This window comes from Genypterus blacodes, unplaced genomic scaffold (assembly GCF_046128005.1).
Source record: "Genypterus blacodes isolate CSIRO-AG114 ecotype Tasmania unplaced genomic scaffold, CSIRO-AGI_Gbla_v1 ptg000101l_1, whole genome shotgun sequence".
Taxonomy (NCBI): domain Eukaryota; kingdom Metazoa; phylum Chordata; class Actinopteri; order Ophidiiformes; family Ophidiidae; genus Genypterus; species Genypterus blacodes.
This window is the reverse complement of record NW_027466905.1, coordinates 576,437-590,886: the sequence shown is the minus strand read 5'-3', so window position 1 is coordinate 590,886 and position 14,450 is coordinate 576,437. Positions and strand designations below refer to the sequence as shown.

The following is a 14,450-nucleotide window of genomic DNA, read 5'->3' as shown; positions in this document are numbered from 1 at the left end:
TGTGTGTGGAGGTGGGGGCGTGGCCTGGAATCAAAGGCAGGAGGGAGCAACACGTGAGGACGGTGAAAAGGTCACGTAGAACACACAACGTTCTGTCTTGTCTGCTTGTGATTGAGGCTCACGCCTGCCTCTGTGTGTGTGTGTGTGTGTGTGTGTGTGTGTTGTAGATGTGTGCTAACTAGATCCAACACATCTCATACTTATGTTACATGACGCTCATCATTTTTGTTGTTGGACTCTTATTTTGGCGGGCAACTCAAAGAGGAGCGTGGTGTCAATCACCTTCGCCCTTACAGACTGGACTGGACAGACACACACTCACACACACACACACAGTCACACACTTAGGGGCCGTGGGGAAGGTGCGGCCCTTAACGCAGGTAAACTAAATGTTTACTGCATAAAATCTGTGTACTGTTTTGAAGGAAAGCTTTCTCTACAAATTGATCCGTTGCCTTGACTCGTGTGCAAAAGCTCTGTGGCCAGTACGGGGGTCGAACCCGCGACCTTGGCGTGATTAGCACCACGCTCTAACCAACTGAGCTAACCGGCCATGTATGCTTCTGTTCAACCTGAGGAGTTGGTGGAGGTATGGTTCTACTCTGGGCCTGAGTGTGATCTACTCCAGGGGAGCACAGAGCAGGTGTGCCTTGCTCAGAGACCCTTCAGTAGCTGCTACCTGCTCCCCTCGTGTCGGGGATCAAACCCGTAGCCTTCATTCACAGGACAATCTCTCTTTAACGACCGTTCGCTCTCTGACCTCCGGCCCGCCGCTCGCTCTGTCTTTTTGATGGGGGGATGGGAGGAGGGGGTCTCTGGAGCGGGATGGGAACCCCCCCACCGTCTGCACGTGTGAGAGCAGCGCCCCCTGTGGACGGGTCTCTCTCTCCAGTGAGCAGAGGTGACGTAAGCTGGAAACCTTCTGCGAGCAGCATCGCGGTGGTTATCTGTCCCCATTGTGGTTTAATGAACCGTCAATGGAGCGGCTCTGAGCGGCTTACAGACTTCTCATTGTTGCTCCGGGGCTCCCGGGGTTGATGGATTCAGCGCTCAGGGGTCAGGATTTCGGGGGGGGGCTCGGAGCACAATCCTTTAGATCGCTCCCTGAGATCTAAAAGCTGCTAATCAGCTTGGGCTTCATGATCTCCCTGGCTGTTCATCTTCCCATGGTCCTGCTCCGTCTCTTGTTTACCTCCGGCCTCTCCCTTCTTTTCTGTGCCTTTCTTTCCGCCGTGTTTGCGTTTGGGATTTGCCCGAGTGGCCCCCCGATCGGTTGACCCGACCCCGGCTCGCCGGAGAATGCTTTGCGTCTTAGCCCGCGAGCCTCTCTCACATTTTAATCACACACTCACACACGCACACACACACACAGATACACACTCACACACCCACACACACACACAGATACACACTCACACACGCACACACACACACAGATACACACTCGCACACACACACAGATACACACTCACACATGCACACACACACACAGATACACACTCATGCACGCAGGTACACACACACACACACACACACACAAAGATACACACTCACACACACACACACATGTACAGACACAGTGGGCCAGTGGCGCAATGGATAACGCGTCTGACTACGGATCAGAAGATTCCAGGTTCGACTCCTGGCTGGCTCGAGGCTTTTGCGTGAGTTCTGCAGGTCTTTGGTTGAATTCCTCCTGCCACCGCCCTTGACCCAGGCACTAGGGTGAAGGCTTGAAGTCGACCCCCTCCTGCATCTTCACGTAACTTTCGTGACCGGAGTGTTCACGCAACCCTCACAGGTCGGACTTTGAAACCACTCCCACTCCATTCAGACAAATGTGTGAGTTCAGTTGGAAGGAATGTCGTTTGTGCACCAAGACTAGAATTTAGCCCAACTGTCGGGCAAAACAGGAAAAGATGTGTGGCCAGTACGGGGATCGAACCCGCGACCTTAGCGTTATTAGCACCACGCTCTAACCAACTGAGCTAACCGGCCGTTTCACACCCGACACACACACCCGACCCGCCGCGGGGCCTTGGCGGAGGTATGTGCTCTGTTTTGGGGCCCTCTAGTCGAGTGTGAGCACAGAGCAGATGTGTCTCGCTCTGTCAGGTTGAGTCCGGCCTTGCTGCCCCGTGTCCCCGCTACCCTCAACTTTTCCTCCCACATCTTCATCTTCATCTTCACCAGCTGCTGTGTTTACATTAAAGCTGCCGTGCCTCTGTGCTTCTGGGTAATGAAGCTGGCTGTCGTTGCTTCTCTCAGATCACCTGCATAAAGATGTCCCCCTGGATATCAGGCCCCTCCCCCGCCCCGCGGCGTTTGTCAGCTGAAGTGATGGCCTCCCTCCCCCGCCCCCTCAGTGGCATTTAGCTGGTCTCATTTGCATGTACACGCCCTCGCTGTGCCGCCCGCCGACCGGCCTGATCGATCAACAATGCCACGCCGTGTTTTATTGCCAGTCAGTGGGAAAGCCTGGTTACACGTGCACGCTCCAGCAGGCGGCACCAGCGGGGAAACACGTCGCCTTGATTATGACACATACACACACACACACACATGCTGGCGTTGGCAAAGCTGCCTTCAGGTTTGACGCATCACACCAGAGACCTGCTTTAAGGTACTGGATACACACACACACACACACACACACATGATTTGGGTCTCCGCCCCCTGTGACACGCGTGCTCTCGCTCGGCGGGGGAAGCCTGCGTTCGCGGGCGCCGTTTCAGCGCAGCGTAAGCCCTCGTCTCCTCGTGTTACTTACTGAGCTGACAGATATTAATATGCAAAACAGGACGATGCTGAACAAAATGACGATAATTAAGCGAAGATGTTCTGGGTAGAATCGTGCTTAAGAGCGTGCACGTGGGACCCAGCACATGGTGAGCCATATGCCTCTGAACAGTTAGCGCTCTCCTTTGGGGTGGGGGGGCGGGGCCCGTTTGCACACAGGCGCGGTACAAATGGTGCCTGGGAGACTTGGACTGTATCCTTAGCACACTTTTATGGAGTCATCAGAGGGGAGGACGCCGCTCTCGCCGCCGTGGCGTCGGGGAAACAGATGATGAAGTTGTTTTACGTGATGCGTCGGTGCCACCTAAGGGAGCTCACGCCGCGGCCCGAGGGGGGTGTGAACACGCCAAACGAGGCCTCAGACGAAGGCCTCCGCCGCTCGGCTCCGACAACTCCGTCGACGACGTGACGCGGATCGGACGCCGCGTCGCCTCTCGTCTCCTCCTCAGGTCGGCTTCCTTATCCGCTCCTCCCTCTCCTCTCCTCTCCCCTCCCTCCCTCTCTCCCTCCCTCTCTCCCTCCCCGGGCTGATCTCCCCCTCCGTCCCCAGAGGGGCGAGGGAAGCGGGAGGATTTCGCGCTGCCGGGGGCGACAGGCTCTCTGTGCCATCCACTTACACAAACGGCAGGATCAGCGCTCCACACAAGAATAATTAGAAGATAATGGGTAGTAATGCGGCCCGATCTGTCCCGATTATCTCCTGGCACCGGCAAGCACAGCGCCATCTGGTGCCAGATCTCGGGGCAGCGGCTGCTCTGCCACATGAAAAGAAGGTGGGCTTAGGCTTAATCTCCCACCCCATTCTGTTATTGACTGTCTGTATGGTGCTGTATTGAAGAGCGAGTGTGTGAGCGTGTGTGTGTGTGTGTGTGTGTGTGTGTCAGTCTCTGTCTGCCCCGATGAGATGGTCTCTATATCAGAAAGAGAAAGTGAGGTTGCATTTATATTACACGTATACGTGACAGGCGGCGTTGCCGGGTGTCTGGGTGATGGACAGTAAAGGAGAGTGTTGTTGAGAGGCGGCGGTGAGTTTCAGCGGCGGCGGCGCTCCATGGACAAGTGTCTGTCACGCTGCTTCTTCTTCTCTCAGCTTAACTCCCACCCTGCGTCTCCTTAAACAGCCTCGCTCTCCCACAGCCCCGCGCCAATTCAACGCGACAGTCCATTGTGTGGCCGGTGTGGCCCGAGGTTCAGTGTGTTAAGGCTCTTTGTGCGCCGTGTTTGCAGACGCTTTGCATTCCCGGCAGATTTAAGGAGAAAAAAACAAACCGAAAAAAAAACCCAAACAGCCTCACAGCTCTGACAGAGCAGCGGCCTCATGCTAACAGAGCGCCCGCCTCCCCCCCTGAGGCGTCGCTCTGGACCAAACTCACCTCCTTCCACAGGAGCTTGGAGCGGTTCAATATTGATTATTGTTGACTGGAAAGTTTTGCTTCTGCCTCAAAAAATGCTCAATTTGACATTATGACATCATTCTGCAAAAAGCTTTAGAATTCCATGGGTCAGTAAATAAATTGCAGCATTTCTGTAATAATTGAACTTATTGATTTATGTTTCTTCTCTGCACATGTTTCAGATTATGCATGCAACAAATTCAATCAATCACTCAAGCTAACGTCCTGTTTCAGCCTGAGAGTACACAGATGTAGATGATGTCATGTAGTAATAAATCTACATTTGCGTTTGTTACATTTCAATAATACTAAATTATAATACAACTGAAAAAGAACAAATAAAACATAAAACATAACAAACTAGAAACAACTTATTTGTAAATGTGAACTTTTTAAAATACATATTTAAGAGATCCAAACATGAATGCATGCATGAGGTCATATGAATGATGTCATGTAAAAACAATGAATATGCTATATAACATTTATAATGATTATATACTGAGATAATAATAATGTATCTATTATATCTTAATTAGTGTTAACATGTAATTAATTAATTTGCATACTGATCCATGATAAGAGTCTAAGTCTGTAATCATGACATCATCATCAGAGAGGCGGCTCCTGCTTCTTCTGCTCTTCTTCTTCTTCTTCTTCTGCTCTTATCTTCCTCTTCTTCTTCTTCTCCTTCTTCTTCTGCTCTCCTTCTTCTTCTGCTCTCATCTTCTTCTTCTTCTCCTTCCCCTCCAGGTTCAGCAGGTTCACTCTACATAGTTTGTCTGCCGGGGACCAAAAAGCTTTTCCTTGTTATAAGTCAGATTCTCTAACCAGCCGGTCACCCGCTCGCAAAATCTCCAACAACACGGAGGAGTTTGGGAGTGAACTTTCCTCTAACATGACACCTCTGGAATTGCCCTGATGGAGACAAACTTCCTGCCTTCCCCCATGTGGCAATCCAGCCATCCTTAAAAACTCTAAAAACTTCACATTTTGCAAATACGCCCCCGCTCTGCAACAACACCTATTACCAGCACCCACTGCCCCCCCCCCCACCCCCGCCCCCTCCCTCCTCCCTCCTCTTCTTCCAGGTTTTCCCGCCGCCCTCTAATTTGCTCTCCGTACACAACCTTTGCTGTTTATTGAGATGCTAGCTCTCTTTATGAGCACCTAATCCCGGGGCAGGGGGGATAATTTATGAAGCATTTACATGAAGAAGCCCAGCTAATTGGAAGCATGTGTCTGGGTAAGCCTCGCCAACGCAGACGCGCTGCAGATGAGCAGGCCAGGATTCTCACTGTCTGCACTGTAACATCATAATCATCATTTCATCTCTAAAATAATTCTACAAATCGTCTCTCGCTCCCCGCTATCCTGACGGAGCCGCTGGAAGCTGCAGGCGCTGACATATGTCAGAGGCCGAGGAGGCGACCGGCCCGACCAATCGGCTGGCGGGTTGTGAAGAGCTGCCTTTTGTTTGCCCGGACACATACGCTGGGGGCGACGGTGGTGGCGGTAGCGCCGCTCCTCTCAGGCTCCCGTCGGCAGAGAAATGAGCCGTTGGAGAGGCACTTAGCGCCGCCTCTCAAGGCTTGACCTCCCCCCCGCGATCTGGCCCGTCCTGCCGGGTCAGAGGTCGGCCCGGCGGGTCTCTGCCAGCCAGCCGAGAGGGCGCTGGCCGTTTTGATGCGGGATGACACATAGATCCTCCATTTACCCACACGCCGGCATCCGTGGCCCTATTCTCTCCAAAACCCCCGGCTCGCTCCAAACTCCCCCATCCTCATTTACATCAGGTCGTTTGTTATGACTTTATGATTATATATGGGGCTTTGTCTGGCTGTGCATGTACCTTCACCACTCCCAGCTGGTCCCCATTAATAACAGGGCCCGGGTGCAGACACAGGCAGGGAGACGGAGGAGCTTGTTAGCGTCATAGCCGAGCGCAGGGGCTCAGCGTGCGAGAGTGGAAGGGCCGACAGGACAGGAGGGAGATGTACAGTACACAAGCGCGCACACACTGACACACACACGCCTGCCGGAGCATGTATACAGTCACGGAGAGTATCCTCGCACACTTTCCAGCCACAATTGGGAAGTACATGACATGATGTCCGGCATTTGTCCTAGCAATTGCGGCGGAGCTATCACGGCGCATTTGTGTAAACCAGCATGTGTGAACGTGTCAGTCTGCCTCTGTGTGTGTGCCTGTTTGTGTGTGTGTGTGTACGTGTGTGTGTGTGTGTGTGTGTGTTTGTGGGCCACTGGGCATGTGTTGGGGTGAGAGCATAATGAGGCCGACTGGACGGAGCAGGCCGCCGTGCAGACGGGCTCCATTGTGGCTCCCAAACGGCACCAGAAGCCCCGAAATCTGCGTCCCTGATCTCCGCTGCAGGAGCCGGGGGGGAATAAAGGCGTGGAAATAGGATTTATTTAGCACGCCTCATCAAAAGGGAATTAGCAGGGTTTGGGGAGGGAAGACGGGGGCTCTGTTTAGAAGCTAGGATGAATGGCGGGATCATCTCTGTAATCCCGGCCCCCCCCACCCGCCCATCTCTCCCCCTGCACCCTCCACCCCCCCCCTTAAAAAAGAACAAGAATCAGCCACATTAGCAGCAGCGGCAGCTCAGCTTTACTCTAAAGCTCAAACCAGAGATGCTAAGCGCGCGAGAGGAAACGCTTTGTAAGATCTTGGCAGGTGAGGCGGCGTCGCGGCAGCACCTGGTCTCCTTTCTTCCTGTCTCTCCCTCTCTCTCTTTCCCCCTCTCCTCTCTCCTTCTCTATCTTTTAATTCCTCCCCTCTCTCCCTTCAAAACATGGCCGCGGCGCTGTCAGCCTCGATGATAGCGAGGCGCTGACGGCGGAGAGCTGGCGCGGCGAACACGCGAGAAAACAACGCGCGGCGTGTAAACTAAAGCAAACAAAGCTCCTCTCCGCTCCTCCAAAGGCGGGATCCCTCCCACCTGCCACCCGCCGCTGATGAAACATACAGTAACAGAGAACAGCCATTAAGTGGGCGAGCGAGGGAAACAGCCCTGTGAGTGCGACGTGAGGGGGGCTTGTTGTGGCACATCCTGCTCACACACTCACACACTCCAGCTTGTTCATTATTATCCCCGGTAGTGTTGTGTTTGTGTTTTGCGACTCCGGAGCCCCAGACAATGTGGCACGCGTGCATTGTGGGGATTTGTTACCTGAGGAAAGGTGACAGGCTAAAGGGTGTTTGACTGGAGAATGGCTGCCAACGAGGCCATAAACTCCAGTTTGGGCTCCAACTTCCCGCCGGCGCCTCCTGCATGTATGTGTATGTATGTATAATCATGTTTTGGGGAGGGGAGGGGGGGAGGGGGGAGAGGGGGGGGTGAGATAATTGACAGCGAGCTCTCTTTCCGGGAGTTGGACAAGATGAGGCGTAAGTATCCGTTTCGGCGAGCGACGCCCCAAACCAAACAGCCGTAAGCGCTTCTGCGGTCAATCTCTTAATTTCTCCTCCTTAGAAAAGAAGAAGCTGCAGAGCCGCTGAGGCTTAAATGAGGCTAAAGTCCACAGATTTGGACAAATGAAGTTTTAATTGTGCTAAAATATGCAACAGTATTAATCTACACTTCCTCCTCCCGGGGGCTGGTCTGGCTCCCTCTCTCTCACTCTCTCTCTCTCTCTCTCTCTCTCTCTCTCTCTCTCTCTCTCTCTCTCTCCCCCCCCCCCCCAGCGTAATGGGCTCGGGCCGGAATAAGCAATGCCTCCTCCTCGCCCGTGTGCCTGGTATATCATTCCGCCTCACTTTATGTGTCCTCCAGGCGGCGTCACCCCCCTCCCCCCTCCTCCCCCCTCCTCCCCCCTCCCGGCAGACCCATAGCTCCTTTATGTAACACCCAGGAGAATGTGCCCCCCCCCCCCCCTCTCCCTGCACAGGTACGGGCCTGGGAGAAACAAACACCATCAGTAACCTGTCTGCTGCGCCAGAGGCTTGCTGCACTGCCCCCCCCCCCCCTCCTCCTCCTCCTGCTCTTCTTCTTCTTCTTCTTCCTGCTCCAATCCATCCGTCCCCTCTTTCTCTCCCCTGCACCCCCGCAACCTAATCATCGCCGGCCCCCATTTCCCGTGATTTATCGCTCGCCGCGCTGCCGAAAACCAATAGATCAGGCTCTGCGGCGGCGGCGGGGGGGCCGGGGAGGCGTGGAGGGAGGGAGGGGGGGGGGGGACCCGGAGAAAAACCCACCTATGATGAAGTGCTCTGTGACGGCGAGGAAAACCAACAGCAACATCACCGCTCGCAGTCGGCGTCCCTGCCGTCCCTCTGAGCTCATCCCTCTTCCCCTCCCTCGCTCCATCGTTCCCCTGCATCTTCCTCTCCTCCTCCTCCTCCTCGTCTGTACCTCGCTCTCTTTATAAATAGGGCTCTCGCTCTTCCCGCGACTCCAATTGGGCCTCGGCTTTAACGTTGGCGCCGGAATGATTCCGACAATTAGCAAGGATCAGCGGACGGAGGAACGAGGGAGGAATCCAGAGCGAAGGGGGGAGGGGGGAGGGGGGGGGGGGGGGGGGGGGGGCGCGTCGTCTGCTCATCGATTGATTATCTACTACTCAAAAACTTCCAACAAACTCCTCTTACAGGAGCAAAGTGAGGCGTTTGTCTCAGCAAAGTGACGACAGCGAGACTCAGCAGCAAATCTTCCCATTAGAGAAGCTCAACCAGCAAATGTTTGGCATTTTCTTCCTATCGACTCACTAATTAAAAATCGTTTCCTCCCATCTGGACGATCTTTGCTGTTTCTCCATACATCCCAGATCCCCGTGAGCGCTGTGCCATACCATGAGCATCTGTGATCACAGCACAGCCGCCGCCGCCGCACATCGTGCTGCTCAGCTCCAGAAGTCGGTTAACAGTCGCGGATGGTTGATGATGTCGCGAGGCCGTCGGGGTTGGCTTCGCTATCTGAGGTAAAAATGTGAATCATCTGTAAACGCAGAGTTCTAGAAGCCTCCCGGTGTGTGTGACGCGTCGTGTAAGCGGGTATTTGCAAAGACGCGTGAAGGTATTTCTCGCCGTAATCAGAGTATAATCAGGCGCCAACATGACGTCATGCGTATGTGAGGTCACTCCCAGCGACGTTCGCTTCATTACATTACGCAAAATCGGAAAGCGATGATTCAGCTCTTTTCTGCCCCCTAGTGGATGATCTCTTAAATCCTTCACGCACAAGCAATCGTACATGATGGCACAGTGAACGCTAACGTCCACGTAAACTCACCTCTAATCTGACGTATGGCAGGCGTAACGGCGTGGAGGCCATCGCTGTGCGGCTAAAAGACAGCGGCCATTTGTGCTTATTAGTCGCTTTGACCCCTGACCCCTATCACACAGTGATTACACCTCGTTCACGTTCTCCTAATCCCGTCGTCCGCTCGTTATCACGCGTCTCTCCGTCTCAAAGCGCGGGACAATGGAATAAATCAGCGCCCCGGCTCTGATGGGCGCAGGTAGACGGCCGAGCACCTGACCCGCCGGCCACCTGGCCTCGCCCGCGTTACAATAGACGGCGTGTAGCCGGAGTCCTCAGAGGACGCACTTCATCACAAACATAGATTGGATTATGCCTTCCGAAGCAGACTGAGCGTGTCCAATCACTGGAGTGCAGCTTTGAATGAGGAATATTCACCTTATGTCGGAGACTGGCGGGCCGGGGGAAGCGCGGACACACACACACACACGCGCGCTTACGCACGGTTACACACACACACACGCACACACGCACACACGGAGCTACTGGGCCTCCTGGGGACTGGAACATGGGGTTGATGGGGAACAGAGGAGCATGAAAAGAACAGAGCGCCGAGCGAAAGAAAGAGAAATGTCTTTTAAATGACATCCCCATTGTGAGCCCGAGCAGGACGATGGCACTTTGCAAAACTGCTCACAATGAGCTGAGGAGAAAGCTGAGGAGAAAGCTGCTATCCTACAGGGGCCCGGCAGCACGCTCGCCATTACCATAGTCATTTAAATACAGTAATCTCATTTTCTGCCTCAGCCGAGGGGGCATGTGAAATGTCCCAGTGTGAAGGGAGGAGGAGGAGGAGGAGGTGTGTGGCATCCAGGGCAGTGTGTGTGCGTGCGTGCGTGCGTGCCTGTGTGTGTGTGTGTGTGCGTGCCTGTGTGTGTGTGTGTATGTGTGTCAGCGGGTCGATACTGTCGGCTGATGTTTGCTAATCAAACTGCAGCAGGAAATGTTTTGAGGGTTAAATTTGGGTTTTACAAAATTCTAGGAATCTTCACATTTTGCTTCAATAGACGGAGGAATCCGGTCAGAAATGTGTGTGTGTGAAAATGTACCACTAGAGGACCTGCTGATCTACATGTGTGTGTATGAAGTGAGACACACACGGAGAGATGTCTGAGTTTGTTTTTTTAAGATCCTACAAAATTACAGATTTAGTTTTGAACATTTAAGGAAATTATTTTGTGTTAAAAGAAAAACTACTATTATGAACATTTACTTCTGTGGAAATCTGACAGCTTGTTTACATTTTCAGGTCTTTTTCTTGCTTTTTTTCTCAATAAATTTTTAGGAAAAAAGCACAAAAATAAACAAACACACTGATTATTCTTATTTGTTGCTGACATACACAATCCGCAATAATATGAAACACACACACACACACACACACACGTGCACACACATGCACAAACACACACTCACACACACACACACAGGCTGAATATAGAATCAAATAAACACAAACTGATTTCTATCTCCAAGGTCAGATGTGTTTCTCTTTTCGTTTTCTTTTAAGTTGAATTCTTCTGCTTTGCCTCTTTTTTTTTTAAATGAATCTCAGTGAAATTATTGAAGATCATTTAATCACCGGCAAAGTGGAGATAAATGTGGATACACTCCTCTTCAATCCACAACAAAGCTTCAGCAGAGTGAAGACGAGACGAAGGCGACTCTGCAGCTTTCTCTCACCCGGAGAAAGAAACTGGGATACAAAACCAAATGACTTTCTGCAGGGTGTGTGTGTGTGTGTGTGTGTGTGTGTGTGTGTGTGTTGCAGGTGGTGGCAGGTGTCTATACATGGCTGCATCCGTGTGTGTTTGTGTGCATCTGTGTGGGTGTGTGTGCGGGTGTGCGTGTGTTTGGTGCAGGTGGTGGCAGGTGTCTATACGTGTGTGTGTGTGTGTGTGTGCCTCTGTGAGCGTCTCTGTGTGCGTGTGTGTGTGTGTGTGTGTATCTTTGGGGGATATCATATCAGATGTAACAACAGAAGCCGAGCGGGGAGAGAAGCTGCTTCCACACAAGCTGTTTTCATTCTTCTCTGCTTCCGGTCCAGTGGAAGAGTTGATGAAGTTTAAATGAAGCAGAATTAGGAGATCAAGCAGACGGGGCCTCGGTGTTGATGGGTATCTGCGAGGGGCCCCCAACCCCCGGCAGCCCCCCCCCCTCCCAGGGGGGAATTGAACGGGAGAAGGGGGGGGGGGCAGCTGACCTGGATGAAATCGAGAGAAAGGCAACGGGAAAAAAGAGGAGGAGGAGGAGGAGGAGGAGGAGGAGGAGGAGGGGTGGGGATGAAGTCTCCTCTAAATGTGATAATCTCCAATCACCTCTAACATCAATTCTGTCAAGGCCTCGGCTAATGAGCTCAGAGCCGATCAAGCGTTATACGCCGCCGACGCCTCCCCCCCCTCGCCGCCGCTCTCATCATCGTTGTTGTTCTTTTGATTTAATCCCTCTTACTTCAGCTGATTTGAGCAAGACGGGGAGGGGGGGAGGGGGGGGGGGAGGGAAAAGCCTATTACCCAAGCTCCTCTGCTCTCAACTATCTAAATGCTAACGATGTGAGGGAGCCGGAGAAGGAGAGGAGTTGGGAAATGGGAATGGAGAGTGAGAAAGAGAGAGAGAGAGAGAGAGAGAGAGAGAGAGAGAGAGAGAGAGAGAGAGAGAGAGAGAGAGAGAGAGATGGTGGAAGGTGCGTCTGGGTGCGGTGGATGAGGGGGGGGACGACTAATCTTCTGCTGCTTGGGGTCTCTGGAGCAGTTTGGTTATTTTGAAAGCAGGTTAGCTGAGGAGGAGCCGCTGACCCTGCGCCCCCCCGGGGTCAGAGCGCCTCGTCTCCCCCCTTTCTCCTTCCGCTCCAGCCGTTCTGACAGGCCGCCGTTTGCCCACAGCGCCGCCGTCCAGCTTGTGTTTGTATACCTTCACCTGCTTTGACTCGCCTATTGATTAGAGCATAGAGAGGAAGAGGCGAGTCAGAATTAGAGGCTCTAGATTTGATGCGTGGTGACTGGTGTAGTCGCTCGGAACAGACCGGGCTAAAAGCGGCGGGGCGCCTTGAGCTGAGACGGGACACCTGCCGCCGTGTGTCCAGGGTCCAGGGGCGGGAGACACCTGCCAACGTTCTGCTCACTCGCTTGAACATTATGAGGAAAGCTGACAGCTCGTTTGTGTTTTCTCTTCATACTCTAACATCTGTATGATGAGTCATTGCGTCTGTCCACAGCCATCCAGATAGGCCACGCCCATTTTAGCCTAACTGGATCTTTGTTTTTTTGATTTCCTTTAAGTTTCCTCTCTTTTCTTTTCTTTGCCGGCGTCACAAATGAACTCAGTAGGCTGGAGGCTGCAGGAGCTCGTGTAACTTCTCTTTCTTTACCGACTTTGACTCGTCTGTAGACTAAACTCTAGACTAGACTAGAATCGTTCCGTTCTTGTTCCGCGTTCCGGTCTCGCTGCGTCTCCATTGTTTTCCCGCTTGGACGTCTTGCGACAGAACTCTTGCGACGTTTCCCCAAAAAACATCTGAGCAAATATTTGGCAATCACTTGAGCTGGAACATCGATGGCGTGCCAGACGTTTGGCACGAGCCGACAAGCGACAACTCGTCCCTCTCCTCAAGTTTCCTTACACTTCTTTGGCGATATCTTTGTTTGCGACAAAATGAAAATACTTGAAAAAAGGAAAATGGTGCTGCCTCCAGCTCGTTTACATCAAATTAACTCTTTAAGTGTTGGTTTGGTGCCAGGCTGCTTTGCTTCAGCTCGTTCCGTCGCGCTCAAGCAAACGCCGCGGCTTGTTGTCGTAGCCGCTGTTCGTCGGCTCTCTTTAGAAGTCGCTGGCATCCAAAGTTTTAAAAAGACAATGGCAGAAAACACAAGAGGAAGAAGAAGCGACCGTCGACGAAGAGCAACAAGAAACAACACGAGGGACTTGGTGACCTGATGGAGGAGGTAGACGGAGAAATGACGAAATGACCTTTACGCGGTTTGCGTTGATCTGCTGGGGTTTGTCTACGAGTGACATCACCTCGCTGCGACATGTTCCTCAGGTCGCACGGAAGTGTTGCCGTTGGCGTTCACCTACCCGCTGTTGTTCTTACCTGCCACTCCCACTAGATGTCAGTGGCGAGACAGAAAAAAACTCTGAAAACTAAAGAATCCCACTTTAATCTCGTGAGCCTAACAGGCACCTGTGACTCGTGAATTAATAACGTCGCGAGTTCACGCGGCGGCTCGACTAATTTACACGGAGAAGCGTCGTACGCCGCTTTCGACTGTTACACTTCTTCAACACACACTTCTTACCCGGATCTCTGCCGTTTCAATTCATCTCGGATACACAAGAACAATGGGAGGAATTTGCTGGAAACACACACACTCTCCTGCTCTCACACACACACACACACACACACACGCACGCTCACACACTCTGGAGGCAGCCGCTCGCTCGGTGCATAACAACTCTACCCCCTCAGATTCTCCTCTTTCAAGAATCCCATTTGATTTGATATTGGCCAATGAAACAGTGGAGGGTGAGAGGCAAGCGAACAATCAATCTTTGTAATGTGATCTGCGGATTGAGCTGCTCAGTAAATGTTTGCACAGGCAGCCATCCAAGCCGGCAGTCAAACGAATCCTGCAGAAAAAGGAATCTTTCCAGGTTCAGGCCTCCCCTCTTTATCCGGCTCCTGCCCGACACCAGCAGGGTATCAAGCACATTATATTCCAGCGCTCTGTGCATTTTTCATATAGGCTCTCCTTTTATGTTTTATGTACACCCGCTCGGGGGAGAACAGCTGTGTGGGCGCCGCATCCTCTGTAAGTTTGGAGGGAGAGCGGGGGAACTCATTTCGGGCGGGAGAAGTGGAGCAGAATGCCAAACGCGAGCGCGCTAGCTACCTGGGAACAAACGCCGAGCGCGGCCCTGCCTGAGCTATCACATTAGCATAATACACGGGAACAACACCTCGCAGCAGCGCCGCCGC

The 14,450-nt window shown here is 52.7% G+C and overlaps 3 non-coding genes across 3 annotated transcripts; 1 reads left to right on the top strand and 2 right to left on the bottom strand.

Moving 5' to 3' along the window:
* Positions 1–479: 479 nt before the first annotated feature.
* trnai-aau (transfer RNA isoleucine (anticodon AAU)) lies at positions 480–553 on the bottom strand. The gene has a single exon. It is a non-coding gene; the product is annotated as a tRNA-Ile (tRNA).
* A 1,028-nt stretch (positions 554–1,581) lies between these two features.
* On the top strand, positions 1,582–1,654 carry trnar-acg (transfer RNA arginine (anticodon ACG)). Its single transcript has one exon. It is a non-coding gene; the product is annotated as a tRNA-Arg (tRNA).
* Positions 1,655–1,924: 270 nt separating this feature from the next.
* On the bottom strand, positions 1,925–1,998 carry trnai-aau (transfer RNA isoleucine (anticodon AAU)). The gene has a single exon. It is a non-coding gene; the product is annotated as a tRNA-Ile (tRNA).
* Between the last annotated feature and the right edge of the window lie 12,452 nt (positions 1,999–14,450).